Raw genomic sequence first — 18,419 nt, forward strand, 5'->3', positions numbered from 1 at the left:
AGCTATAGTTATTCCTGGTTAATAATGCCACACAATGTAAACCTTTCTTTTCAGCGTAAATTATAGTGTGCCTTTAACAGCCATGTGCCGAACATTAGACTTATGAACGTCATCCCATTTTATCTATTGTGAGGTTTTGAGATCTGTACTATAGACACTTGTGAGGAGTTCAAAAGGTGCACCTTGTAGGATCTAGCTGCGAGGTTGCAGATTGCAACCAACTGAATGCCCCTGCCTTTCCAAGTGTGTATTAGAACATACAGTGGCCATCGGGTGCCTGTAGTGTACTTCCAAGTTCTTCCACAACTACGTCATCTACGACTGCACGGACTAGCCTGCAAACTGATGAGGTGATAAATATTTAGATACTGGATTTAGTTATTTAAAACTCAAACTTCGGTCCACTCCTTCATTATATCCCGCTTAGATTATTGTAACTCCCTTCTCATTGGCCTCCCAACTAAATCCCTTCAAAGACTACAATACATTCAGAACTCTGCTGTGAGACTCCTCACTCATACCAAACCATCTGCTCATATCACCCCCAGCTTCACTGGCTACCTGTTTTGTCCAGAATTAAATACAAAAATCATACAACTCACCTTCAAAGCTTTCTATAACCTTGCTCCTTCTTACGTCTGTGATCTTCTGACCCCTTATACTCCATCCCGCCCTCTCAGATCCTCTAGCTATAATCTCCTCGCTGTTCCTCGCACTAGACTCTCTACCCTGGGTGGCAGGTCCTTCACTGTCATGGCCCCCAAGCTCTGGAATTCCCTTCCTCAACCCCTCTATGACTGCTCTTCTCTTCCTCTCTTCAAATCTCATCTCAAAACCTTTGTTTCATGAACATTTCTCCACCAGTGTATAAACTCACCACTCTTCAGCAACTCCTTTTTTGTGTGTGTTGTTTTCTTTGACCTATGTAAAGCGACCTTGAGTTTGAGAAAGGCACTATATAAATGTAACATTATGAAGTCCATAAAACTATAGGTCATAACTTCTGTGTAGGATAGTAAATGTTATTGTTACTTGCTCTGTATTGTGGTGGCGTTTTATTGCGAAGGTTAGCAGGATACATTTTTTCCTCCATTTAAAGAAGAAGAAGCCTTTATTTGTCACATGCACACTTCAAGCACAGTGAAATTCATCCTCTGCATTTAACCCATCTGAAGCAGTGAACAGCCACACTAGAGCACCCGGGGAGCAGTCAGGGGTTAAGTACCTTGCTCAAGGGCACTTCAGCCCAAGGCCGCCCCACGTTAACCTAACTGCACGTCTTTGGACTGTGGGGGAAACTGGAGCAAACCCACGCAAACACGGGGAGAACATGAAAACTCCACACAGAAAGGCCCTCACCAGCCGCTGGGCTCGAACCCAGAACCTTCTTGCTGTGAGGCGACTGTGCTAACCACTACACCACTGTGCCGCCCACGAGTCAAATACCACCAAGTAATGAGGTTAGAATGAGAGGGAGGACTTGTCAGCCAACATCAGTGAACACTGATTGCTCATCTTTCTTCTTTCTGGTGCTTCCTTCTGGATTCATGCTTCCCCTTGTAAAAAAAAAAAAAAAGAAAAAAGTGTGAAGCGCGACAAGCGCACTCTCAAGGTTTGTCTGTTATGGGCTGCTGTAGAAACATGGTGGTGCAACATGGCGAGCTCCGTGGAAGATGACCTGCTCCATATGGAAATATGAAGGGCTCATTCTAAGCTTATGATAAAAACAATTATTTTAGTTACAGGTAATTATACACTAATGAAAATATTTTTGAATACTGTATTCTAGTTCTGCTAATAGAGCCCCTGAAATCCTCTAAATAAGTGCATCTTTATTTCCTGGGAGGGTGATAAATTAAAGGAAAAGTCCACCTTGAAACCCAAACGTATGCATACTGAAATATTTGTGACGGGTTTAACAATTCTGGTGTTAACAGTTATGTTGCGATGAAGTCACAGGGAGATATTGTTATTGCTAACACAGTTACAATGATTTTTAACTGGAGTTGAAAAGAAAAAAAATCAACTCTCTCTCTCAAACATAAGGGATAACGGTTAAGTTTTGTGGTTAGCTCCTCAAAACAAAAGAGCAAGAACTTCTTTTCATACTTGCCACTTTGAAAGGTCATATTAATGAGAAATTCAGTGTAGAAGTAGGGGAGATACCAATGGTTGGACTCAAAGCGCTATAAAACAATGCAGCTCCAGGTTACATAGAGACTCAGTTCAGCTAGATCTATAAGAAGACGAGAGCAATGGCACTGATGAAAGCTGAAGCTTTGGAAGCTGATCTGTTTGAGCAGATTGTGTAGACGAGGAGGTAAGAAAGCTGAACAGACTAAAAGACATAACTGCTGCACTGCCCTCTTTGAGTAGAGATGAAATAAAGGTTAAAATCCTACTGCACCACTATCAGCATAGTGGGTAATGTAGGAAGCGGTTAACCAAAAGCGAAAATAGACTAATATTTTGGTGAAACTTGGACATCAGTGAAGATCACATGCTACTTATAAAGAAATCAAGTACCAAATATTTGTACGAGTAATAGCCCTTTCACAAAAGACTTCCTGTTTTATTTCCTATTTGTCCTCAAGTCCTCAACTTGATCCTGCTGTCCATTGGAATCGTGTATTTCTTTCTGGTTTTGAATAGCACTGATGTATTACAGATCTGCTTACACGAATGCTGACTGTGTTCACTCTGGCCTCTGGCGTGGATTATGAGCAGGATTAGTGCAAAATCCTTAATAAGGTCTACAAATACATCCAATTGTCTCTGGTTCCTCAGCATTACATGATCAAATTACTACAATCTAACATCCAGAGATATTCCAGATTTATGGTCAAGATGGAGAGGAGTTACCTAGAGGACTTTTCTGGGGATTGGAGGGACGATCCATCCCAAAATTCTGTCGTCATTTTAGAAAAGACAATCTAGAGAAATACACCAATTCCTGTCCATGAATGATCACACTAACGTTGCTCTCAGCCATGCTTGGATTTGAACTTGAACTTTAATCATAAAGCTCTGTAAATGTGCAAATGCTAGCAACATCTCTAGAGACTTAAAAGCTGTGCAGTGCAGATTAATATTTTGGTCAAGCAGAAATGAAACATGCGATGACTCACCTTTCTAGCGGATTTAGCAAAGCAGCAGAACGTGGGGCGAGTTAATGTTAGAATTTCTCTCCGTCCGTGTAAAAAGCCTACTCAGGAGAGTCCTCGCAAACTTCGACTGAGAAATAAAACTTCACAGGAAATCTTGGTGGAACTGAGCAGCTCGATTACATATGAAAACTATGAGTATAAAGTAATTGATTAAACCAATATGGAATTTTGAAAAGATAATTATTTAGGTGAAATTTTGCAGTACTGCCTGAATATACAATTAGCTCATTCAAAATCTGGGCAAAAATAAATAATAATTCAAACAAATTTTAACAAATGACTTTTAACTCTAGGAACTCTAATGTCGCCTTTTACCATATCTTGTTTCCCTGGGGTATACAACCCTGATTCCAAAAAAGTTGGGACAAAGTATAAATTGTAAATAAAAACGGAATGCAATAATTTACAAATCTTAAAAACTGATATTGTATTCACAATAGAACATAGACAACACATCAAATGTCGAAAGTGAGACATTTTGGAATTTCATGCCAAATATTGGCTCATTTGAAATTTCATGACAGCAACACATCTCAAAAAAGTTGGGACAGGGGCAATAAGAGGCTGGAAAAGTTAAAGGTACAAAAAAGGAACAGCTGGAGGACCAAATTGCAACTCATTAGGTCAATTGGCAATAGGTCATTAACATGACTGGGTATAAAAAGAGCATCTTGGAGTGGCAGCGGCTCTCAGAAGTAAAGATGGGAAGAGGATCACCAATCCCCCTAATTCTGTACCGACAAATAGTGGAGCAATATCAGAAAGGAGTTCGACAGTGTAAAATTGCAAAGAGTTTGAACATATCATCTACAGTGCATAATATCATCAAAAGATTCAGAGAATCTGGAAGAATCTCTGTGCATAAGGGTCAAGGCCGGAAAACCATACTGGGTGCCCGTGATCTTCGGGCCCTTAGACGGCACTGCATCACATACAGGCATGCTTCTGTATTGGAAATCACAAAATGGGCTCAGGAATATTTCCAGAGAACATTATCTGTGAACACAATTCACCGTGCCATCCGCCGTTGCCAGCTAAAACTCTATAGTTCAAAGAAGAAGCCGTATCTAAACATGATCCAGAAGCGCAGACGTCTTCTCTGGGCCAAGGCTCATTTAAAATGAACTGTGGCAAAGTGGAAAACTGTTCTGTGGTCAGACGAATCAAAATTTGAAGTTCTTTATGGAAATCAGGGACGCCGTGTCATTTGGACTAAAGAGGAGAAGGACGACCCAAGTTGTTATCAGCGCTCAGTTCAGAAGCCTGCATCTCTGATGGTATGGGGTTGCATTAGTGCGTGTGGCATGGGCAGCTTACACATCTGGAAAGACACCATCAATGCTGAAAGGTATATCCAGGTTCTAGAGAAACATATGCTCCCATCCAGACAACGTCTCTTTCAGGGAAGACCTTGCATTTTCCAACATGACAATGCCAAACCACATACTGCATCAATTACAGCATCACGGCTGGGCAGAAGAAGGGTCCGGGTACTGAACTGGCCAGCCTGCAGTCCAGATCTTTCACCCATAGAAAACATTTGCCGCATCATAAAACGGAAGGTACGACAAAAAAGACCTAAGACAGTTGAGCAACTAGAATCCTACATTAGACAAGAATGGGTTAACATTCCTATCCCTAAACTTGAGCAACTTGTCTCCTCAGTCCCCAGACATTTACAGACTGTTGTAAAGAGAAAAGGGGATGTCTCACAGTGGTAAACAAGGCCTCGTCCCAACTTTTTTGAGATGTGTTGTTGTCATGAAATTTAAAATCACCTAATTTTTCTCTTTAAATGATACATTTTCTCAGTTTAAACATTTGATATGTCATCTATGTTCTATTCTGAATAAAATATGGAATTTTGAAACTTTCACATCATTGCATTCTGTTTTTATTTACAATTTGTACTTTGTCCCAACTTTTTTGGAATCGGGGTTGTATATACACGAGATTGCACACACAAAAACTCCCTTTATCATTCATTACCACTGGGAAAACCAGATTATACAGAAGATTGTTCACCTGCTAATGGATAAAACAAAACAAAAACCATGAAATATAGACTGCCTTTCAGATTTTTCAAGTGTAGGTCATAAAAAGAATTTTCCCTGACACCCAGTTATTTTTGTTTAGTGGAACAAAAGCTACTGAATTCGAATCACAGACTTCCAATTTTATTAGTTTTTTTTTTTTAAATAGAACAATTAATGAATTTAGGGCCACATGGCCCTAAATTCTCTGCTATTTTTTCCTGCTTCACCATGATGCAATACAAGATACTACATCATGCATCACATGGTGGGATTTCCCTGTTCGCGCAAGACATTGTGAGATATAAATTTGAAACAGGAGAGAAAAATGGAGGATGTGAATGAAACATGAAAGACTGACTACAGTAACAGAAAACAAGAATAAAAGATGTTATGTTGCAAAGGAAAGGAAACGCAGGACCAAACTAATAAATATCAGCGGTCAGCGAGCACCTCGGTGTGATCAGCTGTTCTTTTAGCGACGGAATGATGGAAACGTCAAAGGTAAACCTGTAGATGGTAGTAATGCAACACTGGATGCCAGCTGCCGTAAAACCCAAAAGAAGAAGAAGAAAAAGAAGACGACGAAGGTAAGCGTGCACATGCGCACACAGACGACTTCTGTCTTCTTGACTCCGCAAAGCAAGCGATTTCATGCCCATTATTGGTTCGGGAATCCCCTCAAATTAAATCACTTCCCAGCCACAGAATGGCCTGATATTTTGTGAGATATTACAGAAATAAACACATCACAATGACCACATTTCAGAGGGAACTAAATTTCACCGATTTTATGAAATCAAAAGGCCGTCTCGTTTAAAGCACAAACAGGACCAAAATAAAAAGTGCAGAACAGCTGAAACTCTGACAGGAACTGTACCTATTAGCATAATGCAGAACGAGGAAGATGGAGAGGGAAGCAATTTCCATAACTGAAATTTAGTTTATTATCGAAGGTGTTTATTCTTGAAGTTTTAAAATAATGGGAACTACGTCACTGTGCATTACGCTGCCAGATATCCAGAGTGATGACGAACATCATCATGATTTCCGCTTGATCTAAAACCTGATTGCATCAAATATCCAAATGAACACAAAAATGCATGCACGAAAAAAAAAAATCATCTTTGGAACTTCAAATGTTTTGCAGGTAGGAGGGTCCTGAATTTTCTGGAAGTATCTCTCACCATGTTAGCCATCAAAGGAGGAGATTTAATGCTCGTCTCAGTGATGTTATCTTCAGGACAGGCTTAAACAAACAATGAGAAATGTAGGGGTGCAGATTATTTTAAAAACCAGCTTTAAATAATTGCACAAAGTCTAAACAGTATCCATACATGTTTAAACAACAACAACAAAAACTATTCAAAGTATACACTCACCAGCCACTTTATTAGGAACACCCATCCACCTGCTGTCTGTTTGATGCAGTTCTCTAATCAGCCGATCCCTTGACAGCAGCACAGTGCATCAAATCATGCAGATACGAATCAAGAGCCCCAGTTCATGTTCACTTCAAACATCAGAACGGGAAAAATTACTGTGATCTCAAAGTGTGACTTTCTTTCACTGTGGTATGGGTGTTGGTTTGAGCCAGATGGACAGGTTTGAGTATTTCAGAAACTGCTGATCTCCTGGGATTTTCACACACAACAGTCTCTAGAGCTTACACAGAATGGTGCAAAAAACAAAAAACACTGAATGAGCGACAGTTCTGTGGGTGGAAACAAACGTCTTGTTGATAAGAGAGGTCAGAGGAAAATGGCCAGATTGGTTCGAGCTGCCAAGAAGGATATAGTAACTCATAGCAACTCTTTACAACCGTGGTGAGCAGAAAAGCATCTCGGCATGCAACAGCAGAAGAACACATTGGGTTCCACTCCTGCAGCCAAGAACAGGAAACTTAGAATCAAGAGCAAGTTCCTATTAAAGTGGCCGCTGAGTGGATATTCATTTTTGCCCATTTTCACTGCAATAATTCTGGGGTTTGTGTTGGAGGATTTCACTCACATTCACTTTGTAATAATTTAAGTTGTAATATGCAGCATGTCAGAAGTTCGATCAGTTTTCTTAAAGCTAGACGGCCTTTCAATTTCATAAAATCGGTGAAATTTAGCTCTCTCTGAAATTTGGTCATTGTGATATATGTTTATTTCTGTAATATCTCAAAAAATATACAACTCCGATTCCAAAAAAGTTGGGACAAAGTACAAATTGTAAATAAAAACGGAATGCAATGATGTGGAAGTTTCAAAAGTCCATATTTTATTCAGAATAGAAAATAGATGACATATCAAATGTTTAAACTGAGAAAATGTATCATTTAAAGAGAAAAATTAGGTGATTTTAAATTTCATGACAACAACACATCTCAAAAATGTTGGGACAAGGCCATGTTTACCACTGTGAGACATCCCCTTTTCTCTTTACAACAGTCTGTAAACGTCTGGGGACTGAGGAGACAAGTTGCTCAAGTTTAGGGATAGGAATGTTGACCCATTCTTGTCTAATGTAGGATTCTAGTTGCTCAACTGTCTTAGGTCTTTTTTGTCGTATCTTCCGTTTTATGAGGCACCAAATGTTTTCTATGGGTGAAAGATCTGGACTGCAGGCTGGCCAGTTCAGTACCCGGACCCTTCTTCTACGCAGCCATGATGCTGTAATTGATGCAGTATGTGGTTTGGCATTGTCATGTTGGAAAATGCAAGGTCTTCCCTGAAAGAGACGTCGTCTGGATGGGAGCATATGTTGCTCTAGAACCTGGATATACCTTTCAGCATTGATGGTGTCTTTCCAGATGTGTAAGCTGCCCATGCCACACGCACTAATGCAACCCCATACCATCAGAGATGCAGGCTTCTGAACTGAGCGCTGATAACAACTTGGGTCGTCCTTCTCCTCTTTAGTCCGAATGACACGGCGTCCCTGATTTCCATAAAGAACTTCAAATTTTGATTCGTCTGACCACAGAACAGTTTTCCACTTTGCCACAGTCCATTTTAAATGAGCCTTGGCCCAGAGAAGACGCCTGCGCTTCTGGATCATGTTTAGATACGGCTTCTTCTTTGAACTATAGAGTTTTAGCTGGCAACGGCGGATGGCACGGTGAATTGTGTTCACAGATAATGTTCTCTGGAAATATTCCTGAGCCCATTTTGGGATTTCCAATACAGAAGCATGCCTGTATGTGATGCAGTGCCATCTAAGGGCCCAAAGATCACGGGCACCCAGTATGGTTTTCTGGCCTTGACCCTTACGCACAGAGATTCTTCCAGATTCTCTGAATCTTTTGATGAAATTATGCACTGTAGATGATGATATGTTCAAACTCTTTGCAATTTTACACTGTCAAACTCCTTTCTGATATTGCTCCACTATTTGTCGGCGCAGAATTAGGGGGATTGGTGATCCTCTTCCCATCTTTACTTCTGAGAGCCGCTGCCACTCCAAGATGCTCTTTTTATACCCAGTCATGTTAATGACCTATTGCCAATTGACCTAATGAGTTGCAATTTGGTCCTCCAGCTGTTCCCTTTTTTGTGCCTTTAACTTTTCCAGCCTCTTATTGCCCCTGTCCCAACTTTTTTGAGATGTGTTGCTGTCATGAAATTTCAAATGAGCCAATATTTGGCATGAAATTCCAAAATGTCTCACTTTCGACATCTGATATGTTGTCTATGTTCTATTGTGAATACAATATCAGTTTTTGAGATTTGTAAATTATTGCATTCCGTTTTTATTTACAATTTGTACTTTGTCCCAACTTTTTTGGAATCGGGGTTGTATATATATATATAATTTTTTTCAGGCCGTTCTGTGGCTGGGAAGTTATTTAATTTGAGGGATTCCCGAACAAATAACGTGCATGAAATTGCTTGCTTCATGCAGTCAAGCAGACAGACGAAGTCCGTGTGCGCATGCGCACGCTCTACCTTTGGCTTCTTCTTCTTTTGGGTTTTAAGGCAGTTGGCATCCACAGTGTTGCGTTACTGTTGTCTACAGGTTTACCTTTGACCGTGCACTGACAGTTCCATCATTCTGTCACTAAACGAACAGCTGATCACACCGAGGTGCTTGCTGACCGCCGATATTTATTAGTTTGGGCCTGCGTTTCCTTTCCTTCACAACATAGTGTCTTTTCTTCTTACTTTCCGTTACTGTACTTGGTCTTTCACGTTTCATACGTGTCCTCCATTTTTCTCTCCTGTTTCAAATTTGTATCCCACAATGCTGTGCGCAAACGGGGAAAGCCCACCACGTGACGCATGACATAGTATCTTGAATTGCATCATGGTGAAGCAGGAAAACATAGCGGATAATTTAGGGCCACGTGGCCCTAAATTCATTAATTGTTCTATTAAACAAACAAACAAACAAACAAACAAACAAACAAACAAACAAACAAAAACCTAATAAAATTGGAAGTCTGTGATTCGAATTCAGTAGCTTTCGGTCCACTAAACAAAAATAACTGGGTGTCAAGGAAAATAACCTACACTTGAAAAATCTGAAAGGCAGTCTAGCTTTAAAAAGTATGTTCTAGTTAAACACTTTTTCTATTTAGCTGTATAAATGAGACTTCCTTTCACAAGAGCATAAAGTTTTGAAATTATATAACGACCTGCCCATCCATGTCCTATCTTCCTGGCTATAAAGAGTCCTCTCTGGCGCTTAATAATCATCGTGACCTCCAGTCAATCTGGACTGACTATGTGTATGTGTGTGAGTGTGAGAGAGAAAGAGAGAGAGAGAAAGAGAGAGGTTACAGTGTCCTCAACAAACAGGAGCTGAGTCAGGACTTCTTGCCAGAAGGCGAGTCTATGAAGCTGGCACCTTCCGGGGACGGACACACACACACACACACACACAAAGATCACAAACGCCGCCCAGTTACTCTGCATGCCAACATGATCCTCAAGCAGAGACTCTGATTTCACAAAACAGCTGTGTGAGGAACTGAACCTCAGAACCACTTTTACAAACACTCAAAAGTTGACCAATAAGAAAACAAACTCTCAATTACATCTCTGGATCATAAACTGATGCATACCTGAGATACTCCACTATTACAACACTGCACAACTCAAAGTTGAATTCTTTATTACTGTCAGATACAGTGGTGCTTGAAAGTTTGTGAACCCTTTAGAATTTTCTATATTTCTGGGTAAATATGACCTAAAACATCATGAGATTTTCACACAAGTCCTAAAAGTAGATAAAGAGAACCCAGTTAAACAAATGAGACAAAAATATTATACTTGGTCATTTATTTATTAAGGAAAATGATCCAATATTACATATCTGTGAGTGGCAAAAGTATGTGAACCTCTAGGATTAGCAGTTCATTTGAAGGTGAATTTTTAGAGTCAGGTGTTTTCAATCAATGGGATGACAATCAGGTGTGAGTGGGCGCCCTGTTTTATTTAAAGAACAGGGATCTATCAAAGTCTGATCTTCACAACACATGTTTGTGGAAGTGTATCATGGCACGAACAAAGGAGATTTCTGAGGACCTCAGAAAAAGTGTTGTTGATGCTCATCAGGCTGGAAAAGGTTACAAAACCATCTCTAAAGAGTTTGGACTCCACCAATCCACAGTCAGACAGATTGTGTACAAATGGAGGAAATTCAACACCATTGTTACCCTCCCCAGGACTGGTCGACCAACAAAGATCACTCCAAGAGCAAGGCGTGTAATAGTCGGCGAGGTCACAAAGGACCCCAGGGTAACTTCTAAGCAACTGAAGGCTTCTCTCACATTAACATTAGCCAATGTTCATGAGTCCACCATCAGGAGAACACTGAACAACAATGGTGTGCATGGCAGGGTTGCAAAGAGAAAGCCACTGCTCTCCAAAAAGAACACTGCTGCTCATCTGCAGTTGGCTAAAGATCACATGGACAAGCCAGAAGGCTATTGGAAAAATGTTTTGTGGACGGATGAGACCAAAATAGAACTTTTTGGTTTAAATGAGAAGCGTTATGTTTGGAGAAAGGAAAACACTACATTCCAACATAAGAACCTTATCCCATCTGTGAAACATGGTGGTGGTAGTATCATGGTTTGGGCCTGTTTTGCTGCATCTGGGCCAGGACGGCTTGCCATCATTGATGGAACAATGAATTCTGAATTATACCAGCAAATTCTAAAGGAAAATGTCAGGACATCTGTCCATGAACTGAATCTCAAGAGAAGGTGGGTCATGCAGCAAGACAACGACCCTAAGCACACAAGTCGTTCTACCAAAGAACGGTTAAAGAAGAATAAAGTTAATGTTTAGAATGGCCAAGTCAAAGTCCTGACCTTAATCCAATTTAAATGTTGTGGAAGGACCTGAAGCGAGCAGTTCATGTGAGGAAACCCAGCAACATCCCAGAGTTGAAGCTGTTCTGTACGGAGAAATGGGCTAAAATTCCTCCAAGCCGGTGTGCAGGACTGATCAACAGTTACCGGAAACATTTAGTTGCAGTGATTGCTGCACAAGGGGGTCACACCAGATACTGAAAGCAAAGGTCCACATACTTTTGCCACTGACAGATATGTAACATTGGATCATTTTCCTCAATAAATAAATGACCAAGTATAATATTTTTGTCTCATTTGTTTAACTGGGTTGTATTTCTGATTAAAATATGCATAATTTTCATATTGTGAGGTTTACAGTAAAGAGAAGTTTATTTAACTTTTATGTAAAGGGTCTCCTGTGTAAAAGCTTTGCAACATTCAGTGCTAAAGCTGTGACTACTCTTTATAGCTGTTATAATGTCAGTGATAACAGGAACTAATGCATTTTGAATATTCCTGCTGTGGTATCAGAAGAACAAAACATATCGCAGCTTCCACCTAAAAAAAAGATTTCTATACAATCCTCCACAACACCCTGAAAGCATATCTTCAAGGTATAGTTTAACTGTATACACTACATTTCATGACAACAGTGATTAGGAAATTAACAAAAACCCAGCTTTCACAGACTTTACATGAATCGCACTTAAAAATTAAAAGAATTTCAGTGCAGATTAACCTGCTGAGGAACCTGGTGGGTTTTACAAGATCTTATGCAAGTGTATATATTTTCTGGGAAAAAAAAATCAGAATCATAAAATCAACTGCTTTTCAAGATGAAGTAATGATTTCTTTTTATTCAAATTTAATGATTTATGTCTCTAACAATTACTTTGTTGAAAGACTATTCAAAACCTTTTATGGCATGCTTTTCTGCAAAAAGCTTCCAGAAACCTGAAACTCTGTTCAGTCCCATTCCAATATGCTGAAAAAGGATTGCAACGCCTGCTTCAGAGTCCCAGATGTTCAGAACACCCACTCAGGAAACACACAGGCTCCCAACCAGAAGCTACAGACCGTGGACTCTGACTGCTGCAGAACTGACCCGACCCAGATATTAACCCCAACATCCAGATGTGAGCTGAAGGCAGGATTACTGCACCACTTCTAATGAGCAGGATCCTGAATCGACCCCAAAGCCAAAAAGCCCCTCAGATGAGCCCTGCCTCATAAGTGAAAAATGATACTGATTACATGATCCGATAAATATTCTACAATCCATTCGGCACGCACCGATTTTAATTAAAGTGGCCATCCCATTTCATCACAGTTTATCTTAATCTTGTACCATGTTAAACGGTATTCTTGTGCAGCTTTTTATCTGTAGGTAATGCATTTACAACCCCGATTCCAAAAAAGTTGGGACAAAGTACAAATTGTAAATAAAAACGGAATGCAATAATGACGTGGAAGTTTCAAAATTCCATATTTTATTCAGAATAGAACATAGATGACATATCAAATGTTTAAACTGAGAAAATGTATCATTTAAAGAGAAAAATTAGGTGATTTTAAATTTCATGACAGCAACACATCTCAAAAAAGTTGGGACAAGGCCATGTTTCCCACTGTGAGACATCCCCTTTTCTCTTTACAACAGTCTGTAAATGTCTGGGGACTGAGGAGACAAGTTGCTCAAGTTTAGGGATAGGAATGTTAACCCATTCTTGTCTAATGTAGGATTCTAGTTGCTCAACTGTCTTAGGTCTTTTTTGTCGTACCTTCCGTTTTATGATGCGGCAAATGTTTTCTATGGGTGAAAGATCTGGACTGCAGGCTGGCCAGTTCAGTACCCGGACCCTTCTTCTACGCAGCCATGATGCTGTAATTGATGCAGTATGTGGTTTGGCATTGTCATGTTGGAAAATGCAAGGCCTTCCCTGAAAGAGACGTCGTCTGGACGGGAGCATATTTTGCTCTAGAACCTGGATATACCTTTCAGCATTGATGGTGTCTTTCCAGATGTGTAAGCTGCCCATGCCACACGCACTAATGCAACCCCATACCATCAGAGATGCAGGCTTCTGAACTGAGCGCTGATAACAACTTGGGTCGTCCTTCTCCTCTTTAGTCCGAATGACACGGCGTCCCTGATTTCCATAAAGAACTTCAAATTTTGATTTGTCTGACCACAGAACAGTTTTCCACTTTGCCACAGTCCATTTTAAATGAGCCTTGGCCCAGAGAAGACGTCTGCGCTTCTGGATCATGTTTAGATACGGCTTCTTCTTTGAACTATAGAGTTTTAGCTGGCAACGGCGGATGGCACGGTGAATTGTGCGGTGCACAAATGCACGGTGAATTCCAGCCTCTTATTGCCCCTGTCCCAACTTTTTTGAGATGTGTTGCTGGCATGAAATTTCAAAATGTCTCACTTTTGACATTTGATATGTTGTCTATGTTCTATTGTGAATACAATATCAGTTTTTGAGATTTGTAAATTATTGCATTCCGTTTTTATTTACAATTTGTACTTTGTCCCAACTTTTTTGGAATGGGGGTTGTATCTGTAAATTCATCACACGTCACTTTCGAGTGACAGTTTGCTCACAATCAAGCACAAATTTCTCAGACTGGTGAGTTGAATTGTTTGTAACAGTTATTCTTTGTGTCCATTGTAACTGACTGTGTGCATCACACACTTCTATACATCAATTAAAAAAGGAGTTAGTATTGTGGCAGCATTTCCAGTTCAGCTGAAAAAAGTTTTAATTTTAAGGCATGGGAAGCCACACCTCCTTCAATAGAACTGACAAACACAGAGGCCACGCCTCCTTCACAGGAACTGAAACCCAGAGATGCCACACCTCCTGCATAGAGATTGACAGAGGCCACACCTCCTTCACAGAAAATGACAGACACAGAAGGCCACACCTTCCTCACTGGGAACAGACAAACATAAGGCCAAGTCTGCTTCACATGGACTGACCAACACAACCCCGTTTTTCCACCAACAGGTTCTGCTCTGGTTCGTGTACCAATTTTGAACCGTTCAGAGCATTTTGACCAAAAATAAATTGGTTCAATAAAGTTGGTTCCCAGCTGGAACCAAAACATAGCTGGTTTTTCCAGCATGAACCGAGACATCAGTGGGCGTGTCACTAGTTTGGAGAAGAAGCAGAGCACAGTGATGGAGAATGCAAAGGAAAAGGATACATCTCGAGAAAAAAATGAACTGAAAACAAAATATCTGCAATAACAGAAGTTCACAGGTAATCAATACGCATCGCCATCTTGCTACTTAACATTTATTCCATGAAATCAAGTCGTATATGAGCGAATAGCTGATGAGGCGCGTAGCACCGAGTTGGTTATAAGCCATGTACGATGAGATTGAGTGGAATAATGGTTTTATTCTATTCACGTTCACTGGATTTTGAGAAAGAGCATTTTTATTTTTTGCAAACCCGATAAATAAAAACTTTGTCCAAAACGTCCGACAAAATAATTTCTGCTTAGAATGTAAATAAACCAGCGAAATGACAGCATTTTTCACAAATTGCTACTATAATATCAATAATAATTCTTGGGGGGGAAAAAAAACCCAAAACATTCTTACCATTAAATACTTTTATTCCATATGTTGTTGCTTTTTTTGTATTTTTGGGGGTTTTGTTTTCAAGTTTTTATTTCGTCCTTGATTGGTTCAGCAACACGCTCCGCCATTTTGTTTTTCTCTACCCATGGTATATGAGCTGATATCCTTGTAGTAGAGTAGCCAATCAATCAGAGCATGCGATTGCTCATATCCAGTGAATGTGGATAGAATAATGCTGTTTACGCTCTCCGATCATGACGCAGCCTTGATTACAACGGTTCTGTTCAAAACTGGTGAAAACGTGGGCCGGTTCTCGAGCTGACACCCAAGAATCCTGAACGGAACTGGTTCAAGAACCTGTTCCCTGTTGGTCGAAAAGTACAATAGCTATAGAACCCACACCTCCTTCACTGGTACTAAGGAGTACAAAATTAACCTATTAAGACTGAAAAATGTCACGCTGTTCCTTAGACCATGTTAAAACAACTGGCTAAGCTTTGATGTTAATGATTAAATAATGGCATGAATGAAATATTTTGATCCAAATTGTATGTATGTTTGGTTTTTTTTGGTTCACCAGAATGACATGATTAATTCTGTGAAACATCTGGCACATGTGATATTGAATCAGGAGGATCACAGTAGGTAATACAGAAATGAGTGATGAGACTGCATAAGAGCCTTGTTTGATACAGAATCACAATAAAGATGAACAACGAGCAGGAAGTGTGTGTGTATATACACACACACTGTCTGAAAAGTTGAAGGATGTTGCCTTAGGGGTCAAAACTCAGGGATGGATAATGAACCACATGAATATGCGGTTGCGTTTATATGAATCATGCTTGTGAGGTAGGAGGATGCTGAAGCAGTGAAACAGATTACATACAAATACAAAGTCGTCTTCTTTTTTCTGCAAGTGCAAACCATGGAAGAGAAGTGCCACAGTCCTGCAGTCTGGTATTCATAAAGCATGCAAAGTTTAAAACTTTTCTCTATACATGCAGAAGGAGAAACACAGCAAGTCTGGTTCAAGGCCATCAAGTTCAAAGGCAGACTCATGTCCACTGCACTTGTTCACTAAAACGCAATCCTCAATCTGTGCCTAGAAGGGAAAAAGAAAGATACTAAATATCCTGCAATAACAAACACTCGCCTTGCAGGCACTTAGAATAACATGTTATTTGCAGTAAATGTGCCCATGCACACCAAAAGGCTCCAGTCACGACCTGAAGGAGATTTAACTCTTTCGGTGCAGAACTGAGGATCATCAAAACCTCCCTCTCTCTTTCTTTCAGGACTAAAACTTTAGTTAAAGCGCAAAACCTTCCGGAGAAATGATCAACCTGAGAACACAAACTGTAGACGCTTGATGTCCGTGTTGAGAAGAGCGGATGTGAATAAAGGCTGTGACGAGCAGGAAGAAAGAGCGCGGTTTGTTTACCATGCTGTTGATCCGCTTCACTCTGCAGCTCTCAGGCCTCCGCGCGCCATCAAACACACACACACGGATTTTTCACATTTCCCCTGCTCTCTCTCTCTCTGACACTCACTCACTCCCTCCCTCCCTCTCTCTCTCCCTCTCTCCACACGGGTTGCCAGATTGGAGCAACTGATTTCACGCCAATCCCTGTTTAAAACTCCTTCCTCAGAAGGTCCAGTCTGTAGATTTAGAAGTCCATCCATCCGTAGCCGCTTATCCTGTCCTACAGGGTCGCAGGCAAGCAGGAGCCTATCCCAGCTAACTATGGGCGAGAGGTGGGGTACACCCTGGACCCTGCGATAAGTCGCCAGGTTATCGCAGGGTCAATACGGAGACAAACAACCATTCACACTCACATTCACACCTACGGTCAATTTAGAGTCACCAGTTAACCTAACCACATGTCTTTGGACTGTGGGGGAAACCAGAGCACCCGGAGGAAACCCAAACAGACACCGGGAGAACATGCAAACGCCACACAGAAAGGCCTTCGTCGGCCACTGGGCTCAAACCCAGAACCTTCTTGCTGTGAGGCGACAGTGTTAACCACTACACCACCGTGCCATCCTATTATTATTATTATTATTCCTCCATCCATCCATTATCTGTAACCGCTTACCCTGTGCAGGGTCGCAGGCAAGCTGGAGCCTATCCCAGCTGACTACGGGCGAAAGGCGGGGTACACCCTGGACAAGTCGCCAGGTCATCACAGGGCTGACACATAGACACAGACAACCATTCACACTCCCATTCACACCTACGGTCAATTTAGAGTCACCAGTTAACCTAACCTGCATGTCTTTGGACTGTGGGGGAAACCGGAGCACCTGGAGGAAACCCACACAGACACAGGGAGAACATGCAAACTCCACACAGAAAGGCCCTCGCCGGCCCCGGGGCTCGAACCTGGACCTTCTTGCTGTGAGGCGACAGCGCTAACCACTACACCACCCAATAATCTCATCTCATTATCTCTAGCCGCTTTATCCTGTTCTACAGGGTCACAGGCAAGCTGGAGCCTATCCCAGCTGACTACGGGCGAAAGGCGGGGTACACCCTGGACAAGTCACCAAGTTATCGCAGGGCCGACACATAGACACAGACAACCATTCACACCTACGGTCAATTTAGAGTCACCAGTTAACCTAACCTGCATGTCTTTGGACTGTGGGGGAAACTGGAGCACCCGGAGGAAACCCACGCGGACACGGGGAGAACATGCAAACTCCACACAGAAAGGCCCTCGTCGGCCACTGGGCTCTAACCCGGACCTTCTTGCTGTGAGGCGACAGTGCTAACCGCTACACCACTGTGCTGCCCAATAATAATAATAATAATTCCTCCAAATAATGGCATAATTAATAGGACTGTGAACCTCAGTCTTCCACGATACACATTCTTAAGGCAACGATTCAATATTCAGCGATATGACTGATTTTTCTGATACATTATGACTTGATTCAGTCGCCTCCCATAGTAGCCTGTTTGACCAACTTTGATCAGAATCTGGATTAGGCCTACTGTTCATCTGCAAATCATGCAATTTGCAGTCCTTCTCTACAAAGGACTATTTTAAAGTATCAGAATTATAAGCAAATCACCTTGCAATCCTATTAACACATCAGTTTAAATGGTTTTTTTAGACATCAGTTGTCTGTCTTTTTTGAATACTTGAACCAAAACTTGGTCAGGTCTTTATCTGCTTTAGGGCGAGTCTACCTGCTCACTACAGGTCAGGTCATGTTTGATGATCGAGATGAGCTGTCTTCATCTTTCCCTGTCCTCAGCGTAACGCCTAGCTCCAAGTCGCACCACTCTCCCAAAGATAGTACCACGTCTGATTGTAGAGTTT

The 18,419-nt window shown here is 41.1% G+C and overlaps 1 protein-coding gene across 3 annotated transcripts in view; it reads right to left on the reverse strand.

Annotated features, from left to right (window-relative positions):
* Positions 1-16,611, reverse strand: part of zbtb47b (zinc finger and BTB domain containing 47b) — a 42,569-nt gene extending 25,958 nt beyond the window's left edge. Inside the window, exons 1-2 of one of the 3 annotated variants that reach the window (XM_060899905.1) lie at positions 16,529-16,611; positions 15,974-16,189 (exon numbers count right to left, since the gene is read on the reverse strand). The gene's annotated coding sequence lies outside the window, so the exon portion shown is untranslated. Of the gene's footprint in view, positions 1-3,128; positions 3,187-15,973; positions 16,190-16,528 lie in introns of those variants that run through there. The other 2 variants (XM_060899904.1, XM_060899906.1) reach the window with 2 other exon arrangements.
* Between the last annotated feature and the right edge of the window lie 1,808 nt (positions 16,612-18,419).

The sequence above is a fragment of the Neoarius graeffei genome, chromosome 19 (assembly GCF_027579695.1).
Source record: "Neoarius graeffei isolate fNeoGra1 chromosome 19, fNeoGra1.pri, whole genome shotgun sequence".
Taxonomy (NCBI): domain Eukaryota; kingdom Metazoa; phylum Chordata; class Actinopteri; order Siluriformes; family Ariidae; genus Neoarius; species Neoarius graeffei.